Source organism: Narcine bancroftii, chromosome 1, assembly GCF_036971445.1.
Source record: "Narcine bancroftii isolate sNarBan1 chromosome 1, sNarBan1.hap1, whole genome shotgun sequence".
Classification (NCBI taxonomy): Eukaryota; Metazoa; Chordata; class Chondrichthyes; order Torpediniformes; family Narcinidae; genus Narcine; species Narcine bancroftii.
In genome coordinates, this window is record NC_091469.1 from 359870579 (window position 1) to 359876578 (window position 6000).

The following is a 6000-nucleotide window of genomic DNA, read 5'->3' on the forward strand; positions in this document are numbered from 1 at the left end:
TTGAAGAAGATTTAAACAAATGGATAGCCTTAACATATCATTAGTGGGAAGAGTCAATTGTATTAAAATGAATACAATGAACATTTAATCAACATCTGGTATAAAATATTAGAACAAGAGGAGGCTTATCTCCTAAAACTCCTTTGAATCATAACAGGCTTATACCTTGTACAATGGGTAATCAAATTTTTGAAATTTGGTCTCATAAAAGAATCAGATATGTTGAAGATTGCTATGAGTGGTGTTAGGTCTGCTTTGTTCATGAATGAGTGAGACAAACACCAGGCTGAGTCGAAATCAGGGTTCTTTGTTCTTTATTACCGGATTGTAACACTTGCGACTAAACATGTTAGTCGGAGAATGCATTCTGCCGTTATCAGCAAAATGGTGATTTTTTATACCCTTGGATATGTGCTTAGAACATAATCATATCATTACTTGTCCAATGACTAAAACTGTTGCTATCCTTTCCCTGCTAGCTTCCTGCCTCTCAATCCATCAATGTCTCTCTTATCTTGTAAGTACAAGGATGCATTTACATCTTGTTACAGCCCTGCACAGGGCAGGGTAACTCCTTACACATTCCCATCTCATGATGTTTTACCTTACAATGGGGACGACTGATGTCATTTGAACAATTAAAAAAAAAAGGAATCTCAACAACACAATTTTTTGCTATTTTCAAATAAGAGCGTATCTCAGGGATAAATTAGCCCCAACAATGTTTTTACCAAACTGTAGTGATGTGGAGACTCTGATTCTAAAGGGAAATACAAAGAAATTTACTTCAGCAATATATCTCTTACTTCAAATGGGAACCCCCCCAAACAAGGGGTTCATAAGTCCAGACAGAGATGGGAATCAGACTTAAATCTTTGAAAAATTTGGACATCGAAGAAGATAGATTCTTGATAATCCAGAGAGAGAAAGATTGCAAGGACAGAAGGAAATGCACAGTTGACCCTGCAGGCTGGTCAGCCTTCAGAACGAGCTGGAAGGGTTGTTGCTCTACACCTACTCCAATGTTCTTTTTGTTTGTATCCCCTAATTCATATATTTTTGGCACATCATTCCATGTGTGCTAATTTACGATGCATTTTTGTTTAACTTCCTTGATCTTGTCAATTTTATTTTGCAGGCAATGGGTTTTCATAAATTCATTTAGGTAATTTTTAAAATATGGTGAAAATCTTTGCCTCCACCACACTTTCAGGAAGTCACTTTCAAGATTCAATATTCAATTTATTGTCATATAATAAAGCTGTATCATATTACACAAAATTGCTTTTGTCTGTTTTAAGACAGACAGATTAGTCATTGGCAGAAATTGCCTGAAGCTCCTCTTATAATCAGAAAAAGAGAAGCAAAAGAGAGTCCCCCCCCTAGAGTCACTGAGTGTCCATGGATTCACTTCCACCACTCACACAGCCTCTGCACCCACATAGAGTCCAGTCCAAACCATTGATAACCTGAGCTCCAGATCCCAACCTCCGATACGATTAGAAACCCTGCAGTGCCCTCTTGCATCCCAGTTCTGAGACCTGGCACCCCTTCAGCTAGTTTTGAGCCAGTCTCCAGCAGTATGCAGTCTGGTTGCGAGTCCCTTGACTGCAGTCTCTTTCAGCCCAGAGCCTCTGTGGTTCCTCCCTTCAAGTTGCCTACAGCCACTGCCTGTGTGGATCCTTCAGGCTTAGAACCCTCACCGGTCCGCTGCAGTGATCACTGTCCTGTGGGTCATCTCTTTTGGTTCTCTTTCTCAGATGGTGGGGGGGGGGGGGTGGTCTCCCCATTTTCTGGTACCCTGCACCAGTCCTCAGCTTCCCTGGAATCTGCAACCCACTCGTGGCTGTTGCTGATCATAGGCCCTGCTATCTTGGGTCTAGACCTCCGCAGTTGTGGAATTTTAAATAAAATTATCATCGGGCAAATCAAAGCTTGTATGGAGCCGACGGCAGTCGGACTGGGCAGTTGGACCCCACGAGAGTGCAATGTCTCCGCTCTCCACGTATCTGAGCACTGCTATTCAGTTCTGGCAGGACCACCATTTTTTTCACCTATTATTGAGTATTTTTTTCAATTCCTCTTTAATCATTTTATCAAATAACACAATCCTTTGTTCCTTGCAACAGAATATTTTAAATGTTAGAATTCTGAATTCTTAGCAGAATGGTTTAAATTAGAACAACTTCTACTGATCAGTGCCAAAAGAAATTAGTGGTTCTCTTAGTTTTTCCACAATTTAATTTTTTTTAACTTGATTTCAGTTTCTAAAATTAAAAATCCTATTTAATCTCTGCTTAAAAAAGACAGAACAGTAGAAACAGATTTAAGGTTTAGATACACATTGCATCAGAGATTAGATTTGTGGGACGTAAATGCTAACCTCAGACAGCCATCTAACAATGAAACCAACCACTGTACCGGCACTTCATTGATCACCATCAGTTCCCACCAATCACGAAATGACTAGAAGCATACTGAGCAGCTTCCTTCCTTCTCAGGCTGCATGTTTATCTTGCATTGTCTTTAATTTGAATTAATTTTGTTTTTATTTAACTGAAATTCTATGTGCTGGTTCCACAAAATTAGTACAGTTGTTTGTTTTTTTTTACAAAAGATTTAAGTAGGTTTGTTATATCTTACTGATGAGTACTCACCAGTACAGTAAAATCCCTGGAATCAGGAACTCAAGCAAATGACAGACTCAAGAAACCGGCAAAAAAATTTGGGGAAAATTAATTTTAAAATAAGAATCAAATAACTGGTAAAAAAACCCCAAGTTTAAAAATGTAAAAGTAAATGTTCGCTGGAGTATCACACAAACCTTTGGTGAAGATGGAAGCAAATATTCGGCCAGTAGAGTGCCTTGGTCATGCTTTGCCATTTGAATAAAGTTTGAATAAAATGGCATCACCCAGGATGAAGAGCTGGTTGATGATGTAAATGTAAATGATGTAAATGTTTCCTTATCCCTGCTTATTACGAGCTGACCAGGTCAGAGGTTTTATCTGTAAACTTGGGGGAGAGGGTTAATTATTTATAATGTTATTGTTTGTCTTTCAGGTGGCTCTGTGGGTGGGGAGGAATCCAACAGATGCAGTGATGATTAAATGTTTTCAAAGAATGTGACTGAATATAAAGTGAAATGCTTTAAGGTTTATATATTCATGCAAAGGAAGCTTGTTCAGTGTGAGTACAGTACAGTATTTTTGTCTTTTGTCTTTTAAACTGTTTATTCTTAATTTAGGTGTATTAGTTAGGCGTTGGAAGAGTAAGTCTTAAGCAACTGGAAAGTTCACTTATCTGTCATCTATCAATCGTCATAATGCTAGATACCAGGGGTTTTACTGTACAGTCCAGATTGCAAACAACTAATACTTATGAACAGGCTGTTCCCCAATTGGCACTTGTGCCTAAATGTGTATAATGTTATCTCACAAATGCTAAATAACCCTATAAGTACCTGTTCTGCCTTACGTACAAATTCATCATATGGATAGACCCAAGTTTTGGAAATCATTTGCAACCTGTGAACTGTCTATCTTTCAAAAACTGAAATTTAAAACTTGGTCTTTATCTCAATGTATACCCTTTCCTGTACATTCATTGAAGGAGTTATTTTAAAGTATGCTTCTCAAATAAAATGCCATTGCGGTTCTAACCCAGGATATCATGAGATTTGATCTCAAAATAAGTGAACTGACATTCAATGTTCCTGCTCGTATTGAAATATATATTTGCTGTTTCTTATCCAGGACTCTAGATGGCAGTGGAGTGTTCCAGCTCTGGGTGGATTGACAAAACTGGCAGACCCTGTCCCAACTCTCCAAAGTACAAGCAGGAAGTGATGTTTTAAATCACTAAGCCTCAGACCATGTCACCATCCAGTTAAAGAGAGAATTCTGGAGAGCTGAAGACCTTCAGCAAATGAAGAAAGAAAAGTACACAAGAAAAATAGACTGTGTAGTCCACAGCTTGAGCAGAAATATTTCCAAGAATTTGGGGGCTTGCTTCAAACGATTCAAATAGGCTTGGATTATAAAAGCAAAATACATTTATTTCTGAATTTCAAAATTCCCTTCTTTTAAAAATATTTTTATTGAGTTTAACATATAAATCCTACATACAAAGTCTTCTAATTATAACAAACAGCAGGTCATATCAAATGCATATTACAAATTAAATATAAATCAAAAACCTATCCATTTCTGTTTATTTAACAATATTTATTTAAATCATCAAATTCTATCAATATGGTAATTAACCATCTATCTGTTTCTCAAAATATTTTCCAATATAGTTCTGGAAAGAAAATATATACGAATAAATTAAACAATCCCTTTATCTCAACAAAGAGTAAATTCTATCTTAATTAAATGATTATGATGACAGCCATGTTTAAAAAGTTAATCTAAAAAAAGAAGATATGAAGATTCCATATCCATCTTCTGAATTAAAAAAAAAATTAGACATACAGCATGGTAACAGGCCATTTCGGCCCACAATTCCCTTGCCGTCCAATTAACACCCAATTAACCTACACATCCGGTACATTTTGAACGTTGGGAGGAAACCAGAGCCCCCAGGGAACACCCATGGAGACAAAGGGAGAACATACAAGCTCCTTACAGACAGCATGGAATTCAAACCCCAGTCCTGATTGCAGGTACCGTAAAGGTGTTGCACTAACTGCTACACCAACAATTCTGCCCTTTTTATTTCTTATTTTCTGCATAAATTTAATTCTGCTTATTGCAAGAATTCTGGATATTAACCTGTGAAAAGACATTAACATTTCTTCATTGGTTATTTGGGGAAATTAAAAATATATATATTTTGAAGTTCAACTTGTTATAAAGCATCGAGTGAGAAGAGGAGCAGGGTCTTCAGCTGACCAGGTTTCCATTTAAGATAATGCCATCTGCCTGTAAAAGGTCTGTATTCCTCTCTACATGTTCATGTTTCAATCTATGGTTCTTAAACATTGCTATTGGCACCTAACTTTATAAAAAATCTTACTTTTCAAATATCGTGTGAACTTTCCTCCTCTCACCTAAAACTGTTGCTGTCAATATTTTACATTTACATCTTGAATTAAATTTAGACAAATAGCATAGTAACAGGCCCTTCTGGCCCATGAGACCTTGCCACCCAAATACCCAAATTAACCTGCAACTCCAGTACTTTTTGGAGGGTGGGAGGAATCTGGAGCACCTGGGGAAACCCACTAGAAACACTGGGGGAAACGTTTAATCTCCTTACATACAGCACCAGATTTGATCACGGTCGCTGGCTCCAAAACACTGTGTACTCCTGCACCAGCCTTGGGGAGAAAATGATTGTATTTACTCTATCTACACCTTCCATAATTTTATATAGCTTCCAGTCTCCAACTCTCCAATGAAAAACTTATACACTGGTCTTGAAGGTTGGATCTAAGGTATGCTTGTGGTAGGAGTCAAAAAATGGTAGTGGAGGACTGTTTTTCAGATTAGATGTCTATGACCAGTGGTGTGCTGTAGGGATCAGTGCTGGATCCATTGTTTTTCGCCATCTATTTCGTTGATTTGGATGAAACTCTAGTTGATAAGGTTAGTAAGTTTGTGGATGACACCAAAATTGGTGTTATAGTGGTCAATGAAGATTATCTAAGTTTATCACAGGATCTAGATCATCTGGGAAAGTGGGCCAAGGAATGGCATATCAAATTTCCTTTGGAGAAGTGCAATAAACACATGTGCTGGAGAAGGTCAGCAGGTCACCCAGAATCCACAGGAAGTAAAGGGTAACCAACATTAATCAAGATTAATACTGTTCCCATTCACAAAACTCATTCCAGTTGTTACTTTTCATTCATGACCCCTCCCCACCCTCTGATCTCTGCCCCTCTCAGCATCTCACTCTTTCATCCATGCAGTGTCACGTTACATCCTGTGCCTTCCCTACCTTACCCTTTTTTTTTTGCACTGAGGTGGCAGTGGTGTCTGGGCAGGGCACAGC

The 6000-nt window shown here is 38.0% G+C and overlaps 1 long non-coding RNA gene across 1 annotated transcript in view; it reads left to right on the top strand.

Annotated features, from left to right (window-relative positions):
* LOC138752605 (uncharacterized) overlaps positions 1-4150 on the top strand; it is a 29215-nt gene extending 25065 nt beyond the window's left edge. Inside the window, exons 2-3 of the long non-coding RNA XR_011350760.1 lie at positions 3064-3189; positions 3756-4150. This is a non-coding gene — a long non-coding RNA (uncharacterized lncRNA). The remainder of the gene's footprint in view (positions 1-3063; positions 3190-3755) is intronic.
* Positions 4151-6000: the final 1850 nt, after the last annotated feature.